This window comes from Dromaius novaehollandiae, chromosome 4 (genome assembly GCF_036370855.1).
Source record: "Dromaius novaehollandiae isolate bDroNov1 chromosome 4, bDroNov1.hap1, whole genome shotgun sequence".
Taxonomy (NCBI): domain Eukaryota; kingdom Metazoa; phylum Chordata; class Aves; order Casuariiformes; family Dromaiidae; genus Dromaius; species Dromaius novaehollandiae.
In genome coordinates, this window is record NC_088101.1 from 76,765,142 (window position 1) to 76,792,911 (window position 27,770).

Genomic DNA, 27,770 nt, shown 5'->3' on the forward strand with positions numbered 1-27,770 from the left:
CTCCTTTGGGCAAGCGCAGCCCCTGGGCTTGCCGTGGTTTCATGGGATGTAATCAGCAAGTGGCACCAAGCCATGGTCTACCTCCTTTGGGGTAGCGCGTGTATCTGGGTATGCAGCCAGGCTTGGCAGCTCCCTCGGACTATCCAGAGAGGGAAAACTGTACTTGGCCTTCCTTCCAGTCAGGTTTGTGGGTCTGACTACCCTCAGGTGCGAGGAACGGTGCCTGCCCCGCTCTGTCCCCCGCTGCGCCTGCGGACTCAAGAGCGTCGCCATCCTCACGGCCTCTCCCTCCTTCTAGGGAGGGTCCTTCGACCTCCTTCTAGGTCCTCACCTTCTACAGTATCACTCCCTGCAAGGCAGACAGGCAGCTCTTCAGCCTGCACCGCAGCAAAGTCGGGGGTCCCCAAACCCAGGTCTTCCCGCAGGCTTCGGGGAAAATTTATTTTGGGGGAAAATACCTCCTTGCAGCAGGCTGGCTGAGCAGGAGGAGGCTGTTCGCCAGCCGGCCGGTGCAGGGGGGCCGGCGTGCGCCTCTCCCGCTCCTCCTCTGGCCGGTCCCTGGTCGACTGACTTTTTCTAGCCAAATCTTGTGACTGATAATTGACTGGGGGGACGTTTCCTCCCTCCCAGCTGCGACAGGGAAACCCAGCCGAGCCAGCCCTCTGAAGTTCACAGCGGCTCTGCCTGGCAGGGCGCTGCTTTCGGGGAAGCTGGGGGGTTTTTTTTAGCTTTCCTCTCTTAACCCAGCCGAGAGAAACGAAAAGGCCAAGTCTGCTGCTGCCGCTTCGTCTTTGTTCCCTTATCTCCTCCTCTTGCCCGTTCCCCTCGGCGCTCCCCAGCAGCCTGCCTGGGCTGGACACACGTGTCTGGGGAGTCCCAGCCAAGCGCAGGCAACCCTGTCTAGGAATTTCGGTCAGGCCTTTGGCGCAGAACCTAATTCTCTTCTTTGGGCAAACTCCCACTGAATCCCTCAGTCTCCGGCACACAGGTTAAGCAGCAGGCTCAGCCTCGCGTTTCCAGCTGCTGCCTCTCCGCCGCAATCTGTCCGTGGGAGCCTCCTCCATATGCTTGAGGAAATGAATGCCTTTTTTCTAAAGGATTACAGGTTATTAGTAATAATGCTGATTATTAGTACGATTGGAAGGGAGTCCCGTCGTGTATCAGAGTCCTCTTTTAGCAGGCATTGCCCGCGTTCATAGCTGGAAGTCCCTCTTCCAAATAACTCACGGTCTCAGTGGTGTTATTACCCACTCTTCACGGGCTGAAGATAAATTACTTCCAATCTAAACACATCTTTAATCTGAAAGCAAATATTACTTCATGAATCCAACACTGATCACATCTTTTTCCAACATGACAGGAACTGAAGTCAGACAGACTTTTTTTCTGGTTTTATTAAGAATCCTTTGAAGCTGGTGGTGACCCCTCAGATTTATTGTCTGATAAATAGACCTTTTTTAATTTCAGTCCATTTATCTTTGAGGAAACAAAGCAGTGGAGACTACCCAACAAAATAAGACAGTAGAAGTGCTGTAAACTGGTAAGTAAAAGCTCTTTTTCTTTTTTTTTTTTGATGCAACAAATAGCCAAATGCTTCAATTAAGAGAGCTCCAGGAAAGAGTAGAAAAGAGCATTAAGCAAACAGAGAAGAACACCAGGAGGGAGAGAGCAACATGTTAAAGCATGTAAGGAACTGCAGAGAAAAAGACGTGTCAAATAAAATATACTTAGTGATGTGAAACATGCAGTCACCAAACATTGCTTTGCATTATAAAACCTAGAAGATGGCCAAAGAGGAATTTAAGATCATGTAAAATGGAAAGGAATTTCTAAAGAACAGGAATTTCTGAAGCATGAAAAAGCAGTGTGCAAAAAGGGACTCAGTATGCACACATATACTCAGTACTCCGAGGCTTTTTTGTGTTCTCAGTGCTCATACTTACTCCAAAAATTAAAGCCTGCCTTCCATGCAAAATCCTGGGCCCTGATTGCGTGCTGCAATTAATAACACAACCTTAGCCAACATCCCTGAGAGCAGACCTCGCAGCCCTCCTCTGTGCATCCAGAAACTGTTTATCTGGAAATGCTTGAATGATGCAGCCCAAGTGCATGAGCACTGCGGAGTTATAATCCTAATGTCTGCCTTGCGTGCAATCACATCGGATTGCGCCCGACGGGTCTCCCACCATGCGTGCGTAACGCAATGAAGGAGAGGAGGGAGGTGGCAGAAAGCAGGGAAAGGTGGATACATAAATAGAGTAGTGGAGACTGTCTCATCTCATCTCTGTCCACGGCGGGTCTTGATTTCTTACTCCAGATCCTGATTTTCAGGGCTGGAAAGCTAAGAAGAAATATAGCAATCTTATTCTGAAGCTGGAAAATCAGGCCCAAGATGTCTCGGTGTTTGGTAACTGTGTGTCTTTTCCTTCCTGTAGTTCTTTTGGAAGAGCACCATGCAGTAACCTACTGGAATTTATTTTCTCATACTGGTTGTACTGCCTCTAGAATCAGTTGTTTGCATATGAGGAATATGTGTTTATTTAAAGATAGATAGTATAATATAGTATTATATTATATTATATTATATTATGAATATATAATAAATATGAGAAAAACCCTGGAAACTATATATAATGGTAAAGCTGTATGCTATTAACCTAACCCTAATTAATATATTTTTATTTTTGGACTAAGTCCTATATTACAGTCACTCCTGTTTTTATTAAAAGGAGTGATATTTTCTAATGTGTCCAACTTTAAATACTTTTTCTTTAAATTACACTTTTAGTTTTGGGCTTTTTTTTCCCTGTAGACATTGAAAAATAAGATATAATATGGCCATGGATTTTAATATATTCATAGCAAATTTTAATTCTTTTCTGAGCTTAAGCTCTTTGCACAGATAAGGTCTGCAGCAAAAAGTTCTTCTGGTCATCTGTATGCAATTGGTTATTTGTACTGATAACGAGAATACCAGATTAGCCACTTTTAGCAGGCTTTGAGCTCCCCTATCTTAAGCTGACTACTACTTAAATTTCGACTCTCAGCCGGTTACCTAAGCTCCCTCTACAGTCAGTGAAATCACCTGCAAAGGACAATTCCTACAGTGACTTCTGGACGCTTTTTGATAGTCCACTGACTATAGAGAAAGTCTAAATAGCTATCTTAGATTTGACACCTAACTTTTCCAAGTCAATGGTTAAGCAAGACAAAGCCGTCCCTTGCTGTGTGACTTTCTCTGAATGCAGAAGAGAATGGAAGCACACTAACAAAGAGAAAAGGCAAGATATACATACACATATCCTGTAAATTTTTTTTGATAATGCTTTTCATGGGAAACATTACCATGAGAAACAGATGTTCCTCTCAGATATATCTTCAGCTTCACATGCACTTATCCTGTCAGGGATATTTTTTCAGGAAAATAACAAAGATGAATAATACATCATTTTTCTATGACTGCAAAAGAAAATGAAGATTTGTACTGCTGAATTTGCACCGGCTTGCTGTCTATAAAGCCCTATGGATGTCAGTACCACTCAGCTTGGTTATAAGCCACAGATCTGCGTTTTAAAAACATACTCTTGCTGCATATGTTTTCACACAATAGTATTTTTCTTCATGATCCTTATGCTTGTGTTTATGCTTAGACCCTCTTTAACAGCAAAGTATAACAGCAGTAACCAACTGCAGAAGAGGAGGATAAAGTAGTTTGTTATTTTCCTCTGTCTTTTGCCCTCTTCTTCATACGTAAAAGCTGGGAGGACGGAGCGTTATTCAGAGCTGTTTATTATGATGTAAATGCTTACAAGTAAAGATGTACCAAGACAAAATAAGTACATTTGTAAACTGCTCATGGATATGCCACAAATAATGTACTTGCCTTTTACACAAGTAACCCTTCATAGTGCATTTGTTCTCCACGTCTCATATGAGCAATAACACTGTGAGCCATACCTTTTCATGACTTTATTATTGGTAATCTTTGTTAGCCTGTCTCTCCTCATCCGCGATGTCAGAGTTACACCATGCACAAAGCTGCCAGCCTCCCAAGTCACACCTGGCCCTCAGAACATATCACACCTATGTGCTCGGATTTAAACTGGCTTCTTGTCACATTTTTGCCTGGACTTTCAAAATGTTTCTTCCAACCTATGAAGCTTAGTACGGAGTCACCATTTTTGTGCAGCAAACCATTTCCACCTTACTGCCCTGTTTGCTCTTGAACAATATCTGGTAAAGGTCACTTGGGGTCAGATCTCCCCACACTGCCTCATAAGCTAGACCTCCCTTTTCTTCAAAGTTTTTGAAATGAGGGAGAAGAAAGACAAATGACCTTCAAAATCCAGTAATAGATCCAGCTTCAAATTCTGCAAGTAATAATACCACAGACTCAAAGCCCAGAATTAAATTTTGCAGTCTGGGATCAATTAGAAGGACCTAAAACCTGCAGCTCTGGAACTGAGTTTTGGGGCAACTAGGGATATTCCGTTTAGACACATTAGCAGAATTAAAGAGTCTGCATAAACATAGTCAAGAGCTATCTATCTGGATAAATGTACCATGTGAGTCTGTTCAATGCTGGCACTAGGTAAAGATCTTTTCCAATAAGAACTGACATCTATCTTGGTCCACACTTTAGTTAAACTGGTCTTAAGATTCAAAAAAATGTAGACTATAAGATGTGCTTTCTTCCCTGCTGAACAGTCTTCAGATAGTCACTGTTAATATTTATATCAATATTTTCTAGTGTGTTTGCTGAATAAAGAGTGAGAAAGAAGAGTAAGTAGGTTGCACACGTTTGAAGTTTTTCTGTGCCTTGGTAACATCAGGCAATTGGTCTGCATGTGGGAATTTCCCATGGAAGCGATTATTTCTTCAAGGGACTCTGTGATTTCTTGAAGACCAGGAATAGGAATGGGAATGTTCTGCTGCGCGAATGTCTCTGCTGCCTGTGCCTCAGTATATGAGAGGGCAAAAGTCAGTAATCAAGCCAGAAACACCTACAATCTGTCTGTCATATTTATCTACCCAAATATCACTGTACAATAACAGGGAGTGTGTGGATTCTGAAACACTCTCCCTTCCCATAAAGTAGGGTTTGGGGGTTTACTGGCTTTGCTTTTCCTGAAGCAGAGTGGAGCAGGGTCAGGAGCACCCAGAAACAGGTGGCAGCACTTGACCTTGAAAAATGTCTCTTCTTACTGTTTTCCACGTTGCCTGCTTGTGGCCAGGCAGAAGGAGGTTCCTGCAGACTTGCTTGCAAGACTGCAAGCAGTTATCTGCCAGATTTGCAGCCCGAAGAGGTTTCATCTAGGTAATCACCAACAGTGGGCTGATTATTTCCAATTTTGGCCACTTCTGAGAGTTTCCTGCCGTGACTTTGAGACTAGTCACAGAACTGTGGAATCAGAGGAACCATCTGCCTGGACAGAACTTTTTGGTGCACCCTTAAGGAAAAGCTATGCCTGGTTCCTGAGAAGAAACAAATTCAACAGCACTAAGGTTTTATCAGAATCAACCATGCACATCAGCTCTGCATATTACACAAACGATAACTTTAAGCACAGAGCTAAGTCTCTGCTGCTCATAGCAGACCCCAGACGTGTGGTCTCATATTGCTTTGCTGCAACAGCAAGATTTGCCAACTACTTTTGAGCAACTGAAAAACAAAAAAAGAAAAAAAAAACTACAAAAACCAGAGATTCATTTGAACCAAAGTCGAACCCTTCAAATTTCAAAGGTGATAAGAACAGGCCATGACTGGTCTGTCACTTATCTTGGTAGACAGAAACCACATGCTACTCTGGGCTCCAAGCTTGCTGCTCTGCTCGTTCTTCCAGCTCTGGACTAATAGAAAAAAATCAAAGGAATAAAAAAATCAGATCTTTTTCTTTCTCACCAGATTTGAGCCCTTTTAAGTGAGGAGTATGCTGGTTTGCTCACTCCTAGCTGTTGAAGATCACTGTAATCTGCAGAGCTGAGACTATGTTCATTAAGAAAGATATACACAGAAACAAAGTCAGGCACTCCATAGTTTAGGCATTTCATCCCAAAAGAGAAACTGTTTTTTTTCAAATTGTGGCTTTACAGATGTACTTAGGTCACAACTTTAGCTATTGTCATGCAACAAACACACACCTGTAACTCTCATTTTCCCTGAGAAAGAGAGTTGTATCAATGCAGTATGCACCGCTGTGAAAATGAACTGTGTGAACGAAGAACAGGACTAATAGACTTCTTGTGTCCTCTTTGGTTCACAGCTTTCTGAAGCTATAGAATGAAATGAAAGCCAGCTCTCTGATAAGGAAAATGGTTAGTGTTCCCCTGAAGTCAAAGGAGATATATGAACAGGCCTAGGGAGGGTCTACTTGATTTTGAAACTACAGATGGAAAGAAAAGTCTGTGTATTTATTATGGAGACTGCTAGTGTTGATGCAATTTAAATAAAATGCTACACACAGGCTGCATGGTGAATCAAATGATTACCTATTCCTGGAAATGTCAAAGTCCTACTGACTATGAAGTGCTACATAAATGCCTGACCGTATTTTTCTAATACTTAAAAGGCCAACACGATGACTTTGCTCTCCCCAAAAATGGTTAGACTGTACAAACAGAGCTTGTAGTAGCATAAATATCATCTGGTTTTGCAGTTTAAACATGTTCTGCTCAATTTCCTACACTAAAGATAGTTTATGGGCCTTAACCCACGATGTATGGTCACTACCCAGTACACTTCATGACAGGAAATACCGAGGAGGGTACAAGTCTGCCATCAGAGGTGGCTGCCTCATGCCCAGCTGATCTCTTTGATCTCCATTTATTGTGTTAGGGCCACGTCCTTTGGAGGGCAGCTCTGTGTTACTGTACACCTATATCTGTTTTCGATTTGAGTTAGGCAGCATTGCTTTATGAAAAGGGATTATTTTTCAAAGTTTCACAGGCCCCCAGGACATCTCAGTTCACTAAGGAAAGGAATATCCCCCTTTCACTGCTTTCCAAGTAAGTTCCCACTCAAGTCATTTTTCTCAGTTGTAATTCATTATCAGGGGCCTCCGCACACGCTGCATCCTCTTAACAGCTCTGTCTCGTAAGGTTACTGCAAAAAACAGGCTACCCCTGAAAGGCCCCCTCCTCTTTATATGGCATGAATTACTGGTAAGGAGGTTATAGGGAAAAAAAGACGAAGAAGGGTAGGAGGCTTTTTGCTACTCTGAGGAAACAGCTCAGGAACAAAATGCTTTTCTCCACTGCTTGGGACGACTAGGGAGCCTGGTGGACCCTGGTTTGTCGATGCTCATGTGAACATGGTAATCCCTGAAGGCTGATTGCACTCCTTAATTCGTCCGACAATACATTTACTACCAACGGTGAAGATTTTGCCTTTCCCTCCCCACTGCCCTTGACGAAGCAGAGAAAATTACTCTATTAATTGCCGAGCGTGTTTGGGGGCCGCCTGAAAAAGGGGGGGAATGCCCTTTTACGACAAACTAAGGATATGAAATTTTCACTGCGAGCAGAGCACATTACTGCGCTGTGCTCTGAGGCAGGAAAGTGCATGCATGCATGTAATAGGCAGCTGATCATTCCCATGACAGCTGCTGCGGGGGGAGCGGGGAAAGGTGTGCCCGCTTCGCCTGCGAGCCCTCTCTGCTGCTACCTCCGATTTCATGTGATTCGGGGAGTGAGTCACGCAGGCGACCCTGGATGTGGGGGATTTCTCGGCAGATGACTTGTTTTCAAATGAGAACTTCCTCTCATAGACGCCTATATTCAAGGCAGCGAGTCATGTGCTTTGTTAATTTGGACTGTTAGATTAACCAGATCTGTGACGGCTGGCTATTTAAAAACACATTATGTTTCAAGCTCTGCAGCATAGGGGAGCTATCATTTAATTTTAGCTCTTTGTCAGAAAAAAACTGTAAGCAGGTTAGATTTGACTAGATAATTACATATTATTTTGCATGAATAGACAAGTCACTGTTAAGGACAGCCACCGCGTACTCCAAAATATTTGGAATTAAATACTTTTGACCTTGTACGCAAGATGCAAATAAATATTTGCAAGCATTTCTGTGCATTCAGTCCATGTGAACATTTAATTAAGAAATATATATGCAAACCAGTAATTCTCAAGACTGTCATGTTCCCGAAACCACCAACCCAGCCTGCATTAGGAGAATACTTTGTGCAACACAACAGGTATCTACCACCCATTACCCTCTCCACTTCCCCCTCCTCCCGCTCCTTTTCTAATTACAGATGAAAATACTTTGACCTCTAAGATAAACAGGGCCAGGTAGCTTTTAGCACTGGAGCTAAACGTGCAGGCTGGACTCAGCTGCTTGGGACCCTGACCAGGTATGTCCTTGCAGAGCCCCTAAACTCATATTTACAAAGCAGAAATAGTTATGTTTACTTTTACAATTATGTGTACGAGGAGTTAGGTGTAGGAGTTCTTAAATCTACAGCTGAATTTTAAACCAAATTAGCCGCTTCTGCTTCAAAATAAATGATTTCTGTTAGTTTTGGGGTGGAAAAGCTTTCCTTTTCCATATCAGCTGCTGTTACTGTGGCCATTTTTCTGACCCATATCTGTGGGAAATGCAGTCAAAAGGCTTTCTAGTATTTTTCCGGGGAGAAGCTGCATGATAGAGCTGTACAAAATACTTGCAACACAATTCAATAATTACTGAAAAACTGTAGGGATTTTTTGTCCTTCCAAGAATTGTTTCTGAAGGACAGATGGAGGAAGCATTTGTGTGAAAAATGGGAGCAGACATAAAGGCTTTTCAGATGTCTCAAATTCAGTAGAATTCATCTTAACAAATTCCATTCTGGAAGCATTATACCTCTCAAAATCAGACCTTAGATATAACAGAAATATCCTAAATCCCATTTTTTTTCAACATAAATTATACAGAGATAAGTGAATTCATCTCTTGCCACTATCAGCGAGCTAGCTACTTACTAAAAAAAACCAGAACCATGCTCACTGACTTGTATAGTCTCACATATTTTTATTTCAAATAATAATTTTCTGATACAATTTCTTTCTTGAGTTCCTGTCACTGGAAATTCACTAGGAGCTGGGTTCAAGTTGCAAAAAGACTCCCAGTACAGACCGACACAGTCTCTGCTCACAATATAATTTGAAACAAGATGAAGCATGTAGGTTTTTAATTTCATTTGCACTCATTAAAGCATAAGCAGTTGCTCATTTACTGTATCTTGGCACACAAGATGGATATATAAATTATTCTGGGAATAGGGAAATTAGGCAAATAATAGTAGCTGTAAGTGAATACTTGTTTTGAAAAAGAGACTACTATATCTAAGTAATTCCTATCTACTCTTTAAGGCTGGAGCTTTCAAATTGGGATGGCTCTGTTTTGAAGGGAGGAAAAAAAGAGATGCAAAATTTTGATTTGTTTCTGTACAAAACAAACCTAATACTTTCAGTGTTATTTATTTATGTTTTATGAAGAAGAAAGAAAGCACTCTGAAATAGGCAATGAGAGCACACCACAGGAGGAAGGAAAACCTCGCTGAGGTCTGTGCTGTGCCTGATGGACTTGAACCAAATTCTCCTGCTGCCCCAACTCCTCCTGGGCTGTTCAGAGCAGAGCAGACGCTGAGCTCCTTAGAGGAGCCTTCCAGCAGATTTCCAAGGCTCCGGGAAAAAGGGAAGGAGTGGGTCCCCCCAGTTCTCCAGATATATTTCCCCAGTGATTCAGTGGAGACACGACTCTCTTGCCGTCACTGCCCGTATAAAGCTTCCCATTGGCTTCAGCAGGCTCTCAAACAGGCACTTAATGCATGGTACCACTCATTTTTTCATTTTTCAATGGTAGCAATCCTGTCCTTTAGTGATTCGGGGGGGGGGGAACCCTCTTAAAGCAGAAGTTGCCAGATTATATTAAATACAGAACCATCCTCTTAATGCCCCTATTTGTTCACTACAGTAAACAACGCCATTTAAAATAATTTCCAAATCTCAATTTAGGAAAAAAAAAAACCTTTTTTAGCTGTTTTGTTCCCTCACAATGGAAAGCTGTCTCAGAGCATGTTCCGTTTCAGAGGAGTCTGTGATATTTTGTTTTAATGTGAGGCTAAATGAAATGTTTAAATTTCAAATCAACAACAGAACATGTTCAAAGAACTATATTTATAGAGTTTAAGTGAAAAATGCTCTGGCACTCCTTTTAAATAATGCTGGCAAGCAACTAGGAGAAGAACACCACTCACTGATTCTTTGCATGGCTTAGTCCACAGCCTTATTCAAGGCTCACGTATAATGTGAGTTGCTGGCTGTGATACTTTGGTTGTAGAGCTAGTGGAATTCACTGTAGGCAAAGGCTCGTGATGCTAAACAAAGTGGACAAAAGGCTTTTACAGAATAATAAAAACAACACGTCTCCATTTATAACTTGAAGTTAAATGTCCTCAGCAAAGACATTGCTCAGTAAATAACTCTGTGGGAAAACCAGCAAAATATAAGTTCCCTGGCACGCTGGGGAAAACACTGAGGCTGATAGAAAAGCTTGAGGAGTCAAGGTGAAGAAGGACGTTGTGCCTTGCTCCGAGCATAGTGCTCTTCACTGAATTACTTCTCTTCCAGCTCTCAGTCCTAGCATAGCTCAAGTTGCTTGGGGTGGGGGAGTCCCAGTTCCAAGTCTCTTGAAACTCTGTTGGTTCGTACGTTCAGCTAAATATTGAGCTTGTGTTTCTGGGGGTGAACGCATGGAAAATGGCTTAGAAGTAGAAACAAACGTAGTGAGACTATGGGAAAAGGGACAGGACGGGAAGAAAGAAAACAGCCTATGAAAAGTTAAGGACACAAACTGCGCAACAAAACCTAATTTTTTAGGCATGTTCATTTTCTAGGTTTAGTGCAAAATGCTGCCAGAAGATTCAGACTGGCAAAGCCAGGCGTGAATCATCTCGCTGAGGGAAAGGGAGCCCTGAAACGGATCCCGTTAGGAGAAGTGCCTGCGCCCGGCTGGCCAGGACCTCCGCGGAGGTGCAGGGCTCGTGTCTCCGAGCAGAGGTATCCCAGGCGGCTGGTCCGCCCGTGGTCGGGTTTGTGCTATAACCACGCAGTCATACCCCGTACTCGGGGCAGGAACGAAGCCTGCTCCTGGCAACCGGTCTGCTGCTGCGAGCAGGCGAGCTCCTCCAGAGCTGCCTGAAGTGCCTAGCGTGCCCTTGCAGCCACCACGAGCGGTGCATCTGCACTGTGGTTTGAAGGCAAAGAAGCCCCAGACGTTGGTGGGGACGGCTTAAGGACAGGAAAATGGTGGGGTTTGGCCAAGTGAAAGCAAAAAATAGATTTTCTAGCTAAAATTTGTATGGAAGTCTGTTATTTCAGACTCTGGTAAGACCTCGTAGACTGACACTCCTTTTCGCTTTTTCAAATTTTAATTCCATGTTATCTAGAATGAGTTTTCAGAACCTTCACCCACTCTGTTCAGACATGGGTCTCATCCTATTTCAGGCGATTTAAACTACTTCCATTTCCTACCCAGTCTCCACCTATATTGTTTGTCCTACAGTTATTCGTATTTTTCTATCCCTATTTTTCTACTAGAGTATATAAAAGGAGACAGCACAAGGAAATCTAAAGAAATGATTTAATATGAGTCAAATGAAGAGCTGACACAGAGCTGACCATCATCAACATGAGAAGAGGCTGAAGCGTGACAAGTCGTTTGGTAGAGGATTTGAGAGCCTTTGTTTTGCAGATTTTCAGATGAATTCATTTTTTGGTGGGCTTTCATTTTTTACTTGTCTTTTCTACAATTTTTAGCCAAAACCATCTTCCAAATAGCTTTTAGGATTCTTATAATTAACACTAAAAGTGCAGTTATAGGAAACAATAACGTAAAACAACATGGAAAAAATTGGAAAAAAGGGGAAATTTTGATGATATTGCTGATTTTTTTAAATAGTTTTTTTTCCTTTTTATAAGAATTGGAAAACAGAAATTATCCTGCAAAGATTAGTCTGTGGACATGAGCACTCTTTAGTGTTTCATGCCTGTTTCACAGTGCTGACTAATGGTATAAATAATGGGATCTGTCTGCCCCAGCCATAAGATCTCTGGGTTTAGAACACAAGTTTATGTCATCCAGGCATATTCTCCACGGTGTTTGATTAATTGGTCTGTCCATTGCTTGCTCTGATTATAAAGGTATGTTTTTGTCGTCAGAAAACAGAGGACCTGAATGCTCTCCCGATTCTTTGCCAGAACTCATTTTTTTCAGGCCATATTCTCAGCATTGCTCAGTGCTATAAAGTTGCTGCATGTTCCACTCCTGCCCCCCGAAAAGTATGGAAGCTTTCATATCCCCTCCAAATGGAGTCAGTATAAACACAGAATCAGGCACAAAGGCCCAGCATTGAGATTTGGGAGACTCAGATCTGTCCATTCTGGGGTTCACCTGGGCAGGAACTTTTACCTCTGCACGTAGCTGAGCTACAGCTGCATCGTGTCCAGCTTGCTCTGAGCACAGCCTGAGTGAGTTCGATGTCAATGTGGACATGCCCTTAAGGACCATCTTTCAGAGGTGCTACGGAGCGCGGGCATTTTCCCTTGCCAGCTGTTAAAAATTTTTCCAAGCTACATGCAAAACTCCTTTAGGGAAAGATATTTATTAGGCTAATGTGAAGATCATCTCTAATTAAGGATCACATTTCTTCTATGCAAGAGGAGCCTAATTAACCCTCTCTATGGCATTGTTCCATAATCATTTCTTCATTTACTTTCTTGGTGTTATTTTCTTTATAGGCTCGTCTGCAACACAAGCTCTGATGCTCTGTCAGTATGTCACAGTTGCTACTCCCCAAGCATGAGGGCAAAAATGGAGTGCACTGTAACATGATAGACGCATGATGAATCTGATACTGAAATTTGTAGTGAAGCTTCAGACATACTAAACTGATCTTCGTGTATCTATCCCGCAAGAAGTAGTGCACCAGTGCAAGGCTTTATTACTGTAATTTGTGTTGTAAAAGCAGGAAAAATTAAAAAAAAAAGAAAATTATAAATGAACAAATACCCAGAGAAGAGACATGAATAGAGAAATACAGAAATTACATGAGAAAATTGTATTCAAGAATACGTCTGCTAAAAGATTAGGGTCACGTCAGAGATTATGATATCTCCCTCTGTCATTCACATTATGGTACTGTTACCCACAGGGATAGTATTTAATTTGAAGATCACCTTCACTAACAATTTCATACAGAATATGTCACAAGGTAAATTGAACATCTAGACATATAATCAGACAGAATCGCACACTAAAATAATTAAATACAGGCAGCCCCAGGATGCTCTCTGCTTAATGTAGAATGCTAATTGGTATTCGAATACCACACGGTGTGTGTGGAAGAAAGACAGTGTAACTAATGTACCTGTATGTTGTGTGTTATAATACAGAATGAGACCTTGAGGGTACATCATCTCTGGAGGATTTTGTACTGCCAACAGCTGATACCAATAACAACAGAGAAATGTATTTCCCTTGATATTTTCCTGACATATTCTATCCAAGTTCCTGCTTCATCGCAATCTGTGAGAAGCTTAAAGAACAATATTGTATGTCAAAATTAAATGCAACTTATTAAGTACCTATGCTATCTTTTCAGTTTAGAAACAATACAGATAGAATTGTAACACCATAATCTTTATAAATCCCTGTTTGGTTGCTTTCAATCAGTTGATTTAAAAATTTTAACTAATCTTTTCTGGATGAAAAATAATTTTCCTAAGATGCTTGTATAATGCTTCGGGTTTTTAACAGCTGCAGTTTTATGACTTTGAAGTACATTGAAATAAACATTTGTAGAGGTAGAAATATTGTTAGAGTCTTCTTTTTAAATAAATTGCTCAATTTATTTTCACGGCATTTTTGTTTCAAAGTGGCTTAATGACAAATGCTGTTTTTATTTTCCTTTGTCAATATACTCAAACTGTAACTAATAAAATATTTTAAGAAAAAATATATTTTATATATATATTCAGTACAAGACAAAATATTTAAACAAGGTTGTGGAAAATATTTGCATTAAAAATGTGAAAAACATTCCTAAAACAAACAATTCCACCCCTGTCCACAAAAAGCAAACCCAAAAATACTGTCTTGAAAGTCTAGATACAGTATATACTTTTGAGTAAATATTGTGGTTCTGAGTTTATATGTGTTGGATAATGTTACCTGTACTCATGACAAATAGTATTCCACTGTACTAGAAGTTCTTTTACTAGAAAAAGAAGCATTTATGAAGTAGAGTGCAAGTGAGTATGAATAGATAGAAAAACTGGGTCAATATGCATATGGAGTTATTTGAGATGTTGCTCTCTATAATAAAAATATCTCTTAAAATGGTATTCTTCTTCCTTAAAATATTGCTTTGAGCATGAGCGCCACATGCCTACTAAAATATTTATTTGCCTGAACAATAGGCAGACTACACTGGAAATAGAGTTCTTCGGCAAAAAGATTTTTGTTCTGTCCTCCTCCTAGATTTCCAATGAGAGACCAGAAATCCAGTTTTCATCCTTAAGATTCATTTTTGTTAACACCAAGAGAAGCCATCTTGCTACTCCCCCTTGTAGAAGGAGAGGACAGCCAAATAAAATATTGCTATACATACAGAAGAAGTAATGAAGGTAGATTAACTAAGGTTTTCCTAAACTGGACTCCAAAGATAGCACACAGCATACAGAATCACTAAGGTTGGAAGGGACCTATGGAGGTTGCCTTGTCAAACCTCCATGCTCAAAGCAGGTTCAACTAGAGCAGGTTGCCCAGGGCCGTGTCCAGTTTTGAATATCTCCAAGGATGGAAACTCCACAACCTCTTTGGCCAACCTGTTCCAGTGTTTTACCACCCTCACAATAAAAAAGTTTTTCTTATGCCTAAATGGAAATTCCTATATTTCAGTTTGTGCCTATTACCTCTTGCCCTTTTACCAGGCACCACTGAGAAAAGCCTGGCTCGGTTTTCTTTACTTACCCCCATCAGGTATTTATACACATTGATGAGGACATTCCTGAGACTTCTCTTCTCTAGGCTGAACAACCCCAGCTCCTTCAGCCTTTCCTCCTATGAAAAATACTCCAAGCCCTTAATCACCATTGTGGCCCTTGGCTGGACTCCCTCCAGTATGTCCACGTCTCTTTTGTACTGGGAAGCCCACCACTGGACACAGCACTGCAGGTGTGTTTCACCAGATCACCTCCCTCGATCTGCTGGCAATGCTCCTCCTAATGCAGCCTGGGATGTTGCTGGGCCCTTCTTCACTGCCAGGGCACGTTGCTGGCTCATGGTCAGCTTGTCCACCAGAACCCCCAGGGTCTTTCCTGCCAAGCCACTTTCCAGCCTGTCAGTCCCCAGCCTGTACAGGTGCATGAGGTTATTCCTCAGAGATGAATCATTTTTTAGAAGAGCCTCTCTTTCTCTTTGACTCCCCAGATAGGTGAGGGCAACTAGGCCTTCTGTTACAGGCACTTGTGCCAGGTGCTTCAAGTTAGGCTATAATCGTGCCATGCTGTCTCTCTGGCCAGAGACCACATGGATTGGCCAGTGCCAAACCAAAGAGTGAGAGGGGAGGGCTCAGAGGGCGAGCGCGGAGGGTACAGAGCACACATGGAGAACGGTGCTTGGAGCTGCAGCTCTGTGGACCAGCGTTGATCCACAATGACTTCGGAAGAAACAAGGACTCCCTTCTACCAAGAGAAGAGCTCCAACTGATGGGTGCTCTCTGTGGAACATTGTTACTGAGCTCAGTGACATGGAAGTTGTGAAAGCCAACAAAAAACAGCTGTCCAGTCCAGAGCAGATAGAGTCATTTACTCATTTATTTTTACAGAGACATGGTTTGAGTTGCTTTTGCCCACATTTATCATTATCTTTTTCTGAATTCTTCTGCTGACAATGAAAAAAAAAATCAATCTTATGAGATGTAGTTACCAATGTCAAAATAGATGGTGTCCTGATTAGGACAACAATTTCACTTTAAAGCAATGTTACCATTTACTGTAGTAGGGTTAAAGACAGCAGAACTTTATATATTAACTTGGTATTTTGAGAGAGCTTCATAAATTAGTCTTGTAACATGACAGATATGTCAGAAGTTTTTCAGATTCAGTGTTATCAAATATTTATGAAATTAGACTTCAAGTGCAGTGAGTTCCAGCTACAGTGGTTGGGGAGCTGGTTTTTAAAACTAAAAATGGAAGTTCTGAGATGGCTTCCTGCAGTTTAACACCATGTGCAATTAATTTCCTCTAATTCTGTCTGAATGACTAAAAAGAAAGGAGAAAAAAGAAAAGAAAATAAGGCGGAGAAAAAATAAAAAGTTCCTCTGAATGACTCTGAAGCCAAAATTTTACACTGTCTTAGAAGAAGAAAAAAAAGATTCTTCAGTGGTCCAACAATCCACACTTCCTATATTAAGAACTTCCTCAGACTGTGAGGCGAGCTCTCTCCAGAAGGCTTACAGGCTGCAGTAGAAATCCTTAAGTACCAAAATCCTCAAAAGGCATTAAGATACATAGTTTCTACTAGTATCAGACAGCTGAGTGCATGTGTGAATTTGACAATCCTAAAATAGGTGATACCACTACCAAACATCAATATTCTCTTAAATTATATCCATTACTAGCCACCCAGTATGGCTGATCTGCACAGGAGATGGTTGCTTCCATTCCTACTTCAAAGAGTTTGGCCTTTAATTTCAGCACTGGTGGTTTTGGCTCATATGTATCCCATACTTGTTCCTTACAGATGATGAAAAAAATAATAGTGCAAAATGAACTATTCCTTCATCACTAACTTATGGCATCTCTCATCTTCATATCCCAGCTGCTAAAGCATTTTCAGCTTACAAATGCTGGTAGCATTTCCAGCAAGAACAGCTAGAAATAGACAATGTTGAATGGAAGGCCCTGCATTGAAGGGGGAAGAAGAAGGGATTCAGATGTGCTCATTCTAATGAATAACAATTATTGTTTTAAATTTTTATTTACTGAACAAAATAGTAATGCCCAACAGGGATTTTAGGAACTAGCAACAATGCCTATAATCTGCTTCCCAAAACTCAGAACAACTTGTATTCTCCTTGAAACAATAACAATTTTCATAATGGATAGGCCTGTCTAGTAGAAAGGAAAAGAATGATTCAAATAATGATGATTACAATATGCACCAGTTACGAGCAGACAATGTCATGTACATGACTTCTCTTCCAGTCTGTTTACAGCTATTCCCTTTGGTGTTATTATCTAATGACAAATTCTGTTTACATTCTTACTTTAAACCTATTTACTGAAAAGTCTCAAAATACAATACAATGCATTTTGGAGATCCTTAGTAATCAAAGATTGTTGCCGATTCTTTGCATACAGCAGGAGAGGTGAAGTCAAAACTCTGGGAAATTTCTGATCCCCCTGAATGCTTCATGCAATAGTCATAGATGTGAGCGCAAGAACTGCTTTTCAGTCACTTTCCAAAGAGGACTGAAAAAAAGAACCTTTTTGTAGGCATCTGTTGACTTGGCTGAATTGCTGCAGCGAGGGATGATACACAATTTCCGAATCACCATCTGCCACAGCCTTCCACGGGGTGTGTTAGTCCAGTCAGAGCTGACGTGGAGACGTTTAAGTGCAGGATTCATTAGCCTAAACGTAAGCACCTACTACGACGTCAGATGCTTTGTGCGATCCAAGACACGCGTAGGGGGCTGACAGATGCGACGCTGTGCTCGGAGGAGACCCGTATCCTGCTGGAGGCCAGCCAGCCCACCCCACCACGCCTGCAACAGCACTACGTGCCCCGTGCTCTCAGCACAGAAAACTGCCCCAACAGACCAACCGCATGAAACTATGGTCAGCTCACCCCAAAAAGTTTGACTGACCTTACCAGCCTAGGATATATTCTGCATATTACTGAGCACTCTGTGTCAGCTGGTTTATTAACAATTCATATGTACTCCAAGAGAAAGAGAGAGAATGAGCACTCGTAGGCAGCAGACATAAAACTCTCCAAAGAGAATTAAATCAGAAAGCGCAGAGGATGGAGTTTGCATAGCTGTGCACGTCAATTATACTCCTCACGAATCAGACCCAAAGCAAAGACAGCAACCCATACAGCTTCATCTATACATATTTCCTTTAGGAAAAATATGGTTCTGTGGTTTTTAATGAAGAAAATGAGGGAGTTTGTCTTCAAATGCAACGTTACATAAACATCACAGACATCTTTCAGATCCAAGAGTTAAAACATATAAAAATAAAAGTGGCCAAAAGTCAGCTAAGAAACCTTATTTCACCATCAAGTACATTATTGCACTGTGGCCCACTAGTTTGAGAGCCAAGCTATTATTTTAAGCCAATATACATTTAGTTTTGGATTTACTTATAAGTAGGTATTCTGAACAAAAATCTGAAAGCACAGAAGATAGATTTAGCTCTAAAATATAAAATGTTACTAAGAATGCATGACCTCAGTTTGCTTCAGCAAAATAACTTTAATCCACATCTTGTCTCTTTACTACCCTTGCATCCTCTGACGAAGTCAATGGTTGTGTTTTTCATCAGGCAGATAATACATAAGAAAAGATAACTTTGAAGTATATGTATAGTGAAATATTTAGCCAAACAAACGATATCCTCGATTAGTTATGAATATAAATATATTTTTCCTTTAAGCAGTTATTGCTTAATTTTCCAGCAATTATTGCTGGAAAAATAAAAATATGCTCTAAGAGATTTTTCAATCCATTGCAAAAATCTGCTGTGTTCCTTCCTCTGCTTTCTCTTTCACCATTCTAGCTTCTAATATACTATTAAAATATTTAGAAGTTCTTCCCTGAAGGACTTTCTGGCTTCTCAAACTTTTATAACTCTTAAAAATTTGGAACTTTCTCCTGCTATATAACAGCATCATATCACAGATCATATACATTTCAGCTCTCACTGGTAATTGTATCAGGCTGTACATGATTTAAAGAATCATTCATTACATTCATTCTTTGTTTTTATTCTAATAAGACATATACAGTGTTTTAGAAAGGTATTTTCACTTACCTTGTCCTTGTATACCCAAGTTAGCAGCCCAGTAGGAAAAAATTAGGGTTCTGCCAGGGATAAGTAAAGATCAACTTTAAGTTGTAACTTTACAGCACATAAAACTCTGAGGAAAATCAACATACAGAGGTGTTGTTTTGTGGCTACGTCCCAGGGCTATAGCAGAATTCCAGCCAAAGTCAGGACCAGGAGTAGATTCTGTTTCAATGGCAGCATTCAAGATTATTTTCTACCACTGTAAGTTGTTGTTGCCTTGTGTTGCCAAAAAGATGACGTTCAACAGTACAACTTTGCAGAACATAACAGAGAAGTCCATAAGCTGTTTTTATGTGAGTTTTTAAGAATCCTGTAATTTTCAGTGTAATAGCAGAACCACTAGGAAAGGGTTTATCACAGTTTTAAAAGCATTGTCTCATTCTTCACTGAGCAGTTTCATGATTCAAAGTTAATTTTCAATATAATACTGAAACTCTTGTTCAGCATTTATTTTTTCACTTTTGAAAGGAGAAATATTATCCTGTATATGCTTTGTGTAATTCCCCTCAAACCAAAAGGAATTATCTGTGTTCTGCAGGGAGGTAATTTGACTGTGAGCCTTGCAAACTGCAAAACAATGGAATGGAAAAGTAATAGCCATGCTTTAACAGCATAAAATCTGCCATTGCACACAATACTCTATGAATTCCATCTTGTATTATAGCACTGTAATAAAGATGGGTCTTTTGCAGAAAATCTAGCTTAGACAATCACCTTGCAATTCAGAGATTTAAAGGAACGACCTCTTTCTAACACTGCTTGGATGTGGATCCTCTAGAACAGGATAGAACTAGAACAGAGAATACTCCTCTGGCCTTTAACTGCTGAAATGCACTGTAGCTCCACCTGCGCTACATTTACCAGCTTTCTTCCCACAGAAACTGGGAGCAGGAGGTGGCTGGTGCCTGCTCAGATGTTAAGTCAGCTAGAAGCACCTGGAGTCTGCACCTGCAGCTGGGAGCTCAAAAGTGCTCCCTCACTCACACTTGTCTGAGCACCATTTAGGGGCCATGCAGGTCATCAGAGATCACCCGAGCTCTCACTTGTTCTCCAGCAGTCTTTAATCCCAGAAATGCCTAACTTCACTCAGCACTTCCATTTTAGAGAATACCTTAGCTGCTTGGGCCTAGGAGCCCTTGTGCAGGCACCTGCACAGCAGTCCATGCAGGTAGGCGCCCTGTTTCGGCTCTAGCACCTACAAACACCTTTGCCAGGAAACACCTCTAGAGAAGCAGGAGTGGCTCAGCTTTGCTGAACAGCCCTAATCCTCAGTGGTAAGTTAAAGATCAACAGCCTTCTTACCCTGAGGAAATTCAAGCCCACATTTCCACCAAAAGATGCTAACCCTAGGCTATCAGCTGGGTGGTGGGATAGGGACTGTTAGCCCTCCTGCTGAAGCCAAGCCGTTGTTTTCTCTGGTGCTCAAAAGCCAAAGCATTGGCAGGAAAGCAAGCTAAAGGGATTTGAACTGTACAGCCTAGTGGCTTTGATACTCAGATGGAAAGATGGAAGTGGGCTCTGCTCCCAGGACTACTTCTGCTCACATCGTATAGCTCTAAAATGTAGCCAGCATTACAGAGCCACCGAAAAATCAGTAAACAATCAAAATCATCAAGGACAAGCGGGACAAGACACAGGGTATTCCTCTACTGCACCAGGATCCTAGCCACCGAATCAGATTCTTCTCTGCTTGCTCCTCTCCTTGTTTGGGAAGAATTGCCCCCTCGGCTACAGAGCAGCTTGCCTTTAAGAGCAAAAAGGAAAAATACCATCATCAAAAGAGAAAGAGACTGTCTTCCATCCTGATGGTTAAATAAGGGTGGGAAGTGGGAGTTGGCAGGTTGTCTTCCTGGAGGTTGTGAATTGGAATTACATCTCAAAAAGTAAGGATTTTTACCCATCTCTTCCACTTCCTGGGCAAATATTCCAACAGTTATGGTTCAGGGCAAAAAGCAGCATTTTATTAATCCAGGTGGGTCTTAGAAATGTCCTGCTCAGTTAGAGAGCTATCTTCACAAGTTCAGCAGGTGTTTTGCAGTCTGAGCCAGGTAAAAGGTAAAAACTTGTATTCCTGAATCAGGAGCCTGAACTCAATCAAGGAAGAGTAGAGAAACACCCCTGCTTTTGTTGCTTTCTATTGACAAGCAGTAGGCAGCTCACCATGCAGTATGTGGGAGTGCTGATTGGCCCTTTAGAGACACCTGAATATTAATCAGTCATATAGGGGATAAACATGTCTAATTTAAGCACTCTAAATCCCCCTACCAGACTAAACTGGACTGCCTCATCTGCTGGGTTAATGTAAAGTAAATTATTTTGTGTAAGGCAGTGTCCATCTGGGCAACCAAATGAGCAAATCGTTTTATTAACGTACTCAAAAAGTACGTCATTACACAATCGGGTATGCTGCACATATACTTGACAAGCAGTTGAGTTTCTGTAATCTGTACTGTCGTGCTTATAATTTTCTGCAGTCCTCTGTGATGGCGAATTTTCATCTCTGCTGTGCCACGAATGCAATGTGTAATGGAGTCCTGGCTTCTCTCTGCATCTCCTGCCATCTCCCATTGTTCATGAACGTGCACTTAAAAAGCAGAAGACCTGCTGCAATTGTACCATTTTTGTATATCTAAATTTACTACTTATGCAGGGCAAAGGGTTTTCCCATGTCATGGCGTGCCATAAGCTTCTCTGATTTCTACAATACTTTGACAACTACAACAAGCAGGCTCTCTCGGAAGCCCTTTCTGGACTCTAATTTCAAGCCACTGTATATGTGAAATTACAAAGAACAGATTGTGCAGTATTCTTCCTCCTTTGACAGGAATTTAGTCTAATGATTTCAGGTAACAAACTCATAATAATGTGGCAGACAGAAACTCACCTGTTAGAGAAGCTTGTTTTTCAGACAAACACTGTGCTGGAGGTCATTGAATCATTTCAGATATTTTCTTCATTTTAAAGTTAAGATAGTATAGGAAACTGTGGACATATGGATATGAACCGAACTAAAGTGAATAGATCGCAGACAAAATTCTTCTCTCATCTGGAGTAGATTCATTTGCTTCAGTGGAACTATTCTGGATTTACAGTGATGTAATTTAGAACAGCATCTGGCTTTGGATATATAAGAAGGGCTTGTTGTAATGGTTTATATCACTGACTACTTATTGCATACTTCTTCTATGCTTTTCTTAGCTCTTATTAGCTACACATAATTGCTGGGTTTACATATTTCTCTTGTATTCCACATAAGACCTATCAGCCTTGCAGAATGGGGAAAGTATACATTTCCTTCAGATCACTACTGTGTGGCATCTCTCGTAACTTAGTTAAAAACATAATCTACAATTATCTTCTCTTTTTGTATTGGATGTTATATTATGGAACTCTAGTAAAGGAAAAGCCTTCTCCATTATGTCTGCTGTTCACATAGAGAGATTCAGTGCTACAAGCCAGTGGCCTTGACCTTGCAAACACATTTTAATTCATGTGACTTTAACCTGAAAGCCTCCTCTTTCCTTTAAGCAAAAGTATGTTGCATTGACCAGTATCTCTTCTAGTCACTTTAACACAAGTTCTTGATTATTCTCTTATAAACAAATATGTACATTGCAGAAAGTGACTCTTCTCAAATCTGCAGACAGACCTATACTCACCTTTATTCGAACACCACATGCACTTGATATCACTGCAGGGGAGAAAGGAGAGGTGGACTGAAAGTCATTCTCTTGTCACCCTGCAGGTATCTTTGGTGTGTCATTTTTCCCTTGTAAGTCTTTCAACACCATGTTGTGTGCGCTCTGGCCATGGGCTCATGGTACAGTCTTTCCTGCCTTCAGAATCTATGAATATGATGTTTTGAATTTTAATGCAAAATGGTTTAATAGAACTACAAGGCAAAGGGGAATAAACACGTAAATGCACTAAGCACCATTAAGAAATCAACTTTTGCTATTATACCACACGTGCAACAGTTGTTTTCTGTTACATATTGCAAAACTATAGCATCTGCGCTTTTAATGGCAAATGCTGTCCTTTGCAAATATGTTCAGAAATATTCACAAAGATGTTTGTTTAATCTTACAACACTTTTTTTAACATCTTGAAGACTTAATTCCAAGATCATAGCTTACTTACTTAATGTTAGATATATAACTAATATATTGCTTTAGCCTAGTAGTCCAAATGGCTACAAGAATGGTTGCAGTAGCCAAAAGCAATATTTGTATCATTTGCCTGTCTTTGAACTTCTAATTAAGTGACACTTGCTTTAATAAAAACTAACTATTACAGTTGACTGTATTTACTTTAGTCCATTACAGCTGGCTTCCTTTTGGTAAATTTTTAACATATTTGGTCACAGGGAAAATATAAATGATATACCATTATCTTTTTTTTTTTTTTTTAAGGGCAGCTCCATCCATCATAATGGATTACAAATTTGTCACCTTGAATCAATTTTTGTTCACAAGTTCAAAAGGAAATATAAGTGCTTGAGGGCCCAGAAATATTTATTGTACATGTGGATATTATTAAAGTTTACTGGAATCCTTCACCAATGAGAATTGTTTCTGTTTTGTTTTGCAACACATACAGCAGTAATGTTAAAAAGCCAATGCCTTTATTGTCTCAAAACTAAATTGGCAACAGTGATGACTTTGAGGACTACTGATTCTGAGTAGAGATACTAACATATTTATGCAAGTATTCATTTAATTAAGCCACGACAACTGCGGCTTGCCTAATTTAGTAAAAATGTGTTTCGACATAGTTTCTTGCATAACATTTTCCCATGATGACGTCTATTTTCAAATAAAAACTACTTCTGCTAGCGACATCACCATTAATTCACTTAGACTCTTTTCCTTGTAACAGAGCAGAGAGAGAAAATGGAAACTTAAGATTCATGAGAGTCTTGGTTTAAGACTTAGTGACAAGACTACATCTGGTATCAATAGACTTCTCCAGAATCTTGACCACATCTTTCACAACGTGGTAAGTTCCGCCAAAAGGACACATCTTGCTGGCTGCTAACTACAACCTCCAAAACTATGAGCTTGTTCAGGAGAGGAATGCAATAACACTCTGCTGGAGGGAAAAATGCAACTACATTTCTAATCACATTTTTATTAGTGATGTTAATGGGAAGTTGAGCTCTTAAAGCCTCTAGTAAGACATGCTTTCTTTGAAATTGTATAGCACAGTGTCAGGAGTTAATGTGAGAGGGGTCTTTTTTTTCCCCCTGTTTTGGGCTAATATCATGTTATGCTAAATTAATTAAGCCCTTGGAAACATTTCCACTTCTAAGGAAGAAGATTTGTAAAGTCAGAAGGAAAAAAAAAATAGATCGGTTGTTGCAAGCAGAAAGATAGACACCACAGTGACAATCAAATGCGACTTTTTGATTGGTGAGAAAAGCTGGCTTGCAAATGCTGCAGGCAAGGCCGATGCCAGAGCAGGCAGCAGTGTATGCATTTCACTGCTTCCCATATAATACTTGTTTTGTTACAGAGCTGGATATACTTGTATCCAACTTGTGTTTCCACTGGGGTTTTGGGGGTGTTTTTGTATTTTTCTTTCTAACCTAGAGAATTCTAGGGATTATCTTTCCTAGGAATCATATACTAGTAAGAATGAATATTGCATGATTTCACATGTTTGGGAGCGGAGTTCTAGCAGGACTACCTGTGAAAGCATTTTACTTAAAAGCAAAAATGACTAGAAATGAGGAACAGCTTCGTGTGACTAATGATGATTAAGTTGTGATTTCACAGTCTTACCAGTGGCTTTGTCAAAAATCTTTCTTCCCAAATACGCATAAAAAAATGTTTTTGCTTTATTCCAAAGAACTTTAGCCAGATGAATCCAATGTACATGCTATATAACGACATTTAATTTGGGGCTTTTAAGTTCCGGTAAGGATGTTTCATGTGGCTTTCATTGCAATATCAGTCTTAAATCTTGTTTGACTGGCCAGGGTAGATTTCTTTCATCTGAGAATATCGTTTACTTTCATAAGGCTACTATCCCAATTCCTGCTCCATTTGTCAAGGCTATTAGGATGAGGCTGTAAAGACATTTAAATACACATATTGTCAGATGTCAGAACATCCCTAGGTGTCTCTGACACTTCAATTAAAACAGAGCAATCTATAGTTTGTAAAGCCTGTGAGAGCTTCTTAGCTCCTCGCCTTGCTCAGTCTAGGGGGATGTACTGGTTACACAGAGATTTTCTCTCTTCTCTAGAGTTTAGCCTACCTTCCCTTACACCAAGCCTATGCTGTGAAGTTTGTCTGGAATACGCAATGTCAAAGCATGAAAAATCCCCCATCTCCACTAGCACATCTCAGCCCAGCTCCTGGTGTGAGGCAGCCCAGTCAAGAGAGAGGGTCCAAGCCTGGTGTGATGACCTCGTCTCCAGGGTCCAAGCTGGAGGTGAGGTCTTTCCCCCAGCAGAGATCTCCTCCTACCAAAATACAGTGAGCCTCTGTGAAAGGCATCTCCTTCCATGATAAATCAGCAAAGTTTAACAGCAGAGGCTTGGTAGTAGAGCCAAGACTGAGTTTACTTGATAATCTAGGATTTGATTCCATTAAAAGAAACCCTCCTACACTTCAAGGTCATTTTGGAGGTGTATTTCTTACTGAGGCAAGTCTACACTGGGGTGAATGCCTATGATAATGTTATCACCAAATTACCTTCTAGCGAGTAAATCCAAGCTCACTTGAGAGCTCTTAACATTTTTGTTGTGCCCAGCCTAGCGCCTCTCTCCCCCCTCACCACAGATGGACCTCTGGTAAGCCTGCGGTGAGTTCAGTGTTGCACCACGGTTTGTGCAATGACCTCTGTATGATTTAATTTTCAAGCTGACCCTTGAGACCAAGGCCTGGCTTTGCAAAGTGACCTGTTTCCACTGATAGGGCTCAGGCTTTACAGGTTGTATGAGGGGTCCATATACCTGGGATTTTTTTCCCCTCTACACAGCCTCATCCCAAGTTAAGTGTGTAGGTTTTTAGAATTTGTACAGTTCAGTTTTCCTAATATTGATCCAAATGTGGAAGTATATTAGACATAGTAGTCAAGTGATAAAGCAAACACTTTTACAGTCATGGTCACATCCTTAAATGTGGATATAATTTCAATGGCCATTTTCAGCCAACGCTGAGATAGCAAACAGCATTAACTAATCAAGTTATTTGAAAATGTTCACATAATTTCCCAGCCTTTAATCCACAAGGCATATTTTCCCTTGTATGGAGCCAACTGAGTATCTGAAAGTATAAATCAAATAATGTGTTAAATAATTCAGAGATGAATAAAACCCCCATAGCCTGGCTTATAAATAAGCAAACACAATAGGAGGATTTACACACAAGAAATCCACCTTTCTCTGAAAGTACGTTGTACACAAACATAAGCACAGGGCGATTAGAACAGTATATACAAGTGCATATAAGGTGTAAGTCTAAACAGACTTTTAAATAATAAAAATATTTTTCTGTATAAAATTCTTGGAAAATACGAAGTTTGCCTTGACTGAGAATAGCTAGGAATGGAACAGGCCGTTGTTTATGTACATGTACCTATGCATGTAGTTGTGCATACATGCTCATGTATGCATATATACATGCATATATACAGAGATTGTTGCACATAGGTATATAAATATGTGTATTTGTATTAATATGTAAAAGTTTAATAGACAAGTGAAATGTGAGTTACACATAGCGTACTACTATAAAGCAGATTTATAGCTTCCTTTTACTTCTTTGGCAAACTAGCTAATTATATTTGTTCTTCATGTATTACTTACAAAAACATTTGAACAGAAAAAAAAGAAAATGCCTAAATGTGTTGATCCCCAAAGTAGCCAAGCTGCACGTTGTTTTATGTCTGTTACTCTGCTGGGGTGGACAACACGGACAGTTTTAGCTCTGTCCTCTCAGTCAGTGTTACTGAATAGCTGCACACACAAAAAACCCTCTTATGGAGCTGACTACAAACACTTACACTGAGTAGTGCCTACATCATATTTAATTCAATCAGCATTAAAGTATCCAGTCTACATACGGCTCACTTCAGGGTTTAAATGATGCTTTAAGGAAACATCAGACCAAAGTGTGAATGTGTATGTGTATACATATCATATGACAAGAACCTCTGATGTTTAATGACCACAGTTTAGTTGAACAAAACATGTCTATATAGTATTTTTAGATTTATAAAATAAATGAAATGGTACATTTGAGTGGGTGCATATGTAGCTCCTCTGTATACACATATACAGATATAACTCATGATGAACTTTCATATACTATGACTAAAATCTGTTCAGTAAAAATCAGCACTTCTACTTATACAGTTCTAGCTGGCAGGATATGACCCATTAAATATATACATTATGCATCTGGAATGTTTATAAAGTTTACATACCAAGGGAGAGAAAATTATTGGTATAATAAGGGGGAAAAGTAATAAAATGATTAAGCTTATCTCCTGTTTCCATTAGCTGTTTTTTAATTGCTGTCAACTGAGTTCAAAGTGTTAAAGGAACCGACATTTTCTCCTGTGGCATTTTTTTCTTTAGATTTCTCATGCATTCCTTTTTCTGTGAAACTCTGCTTAGTAAATA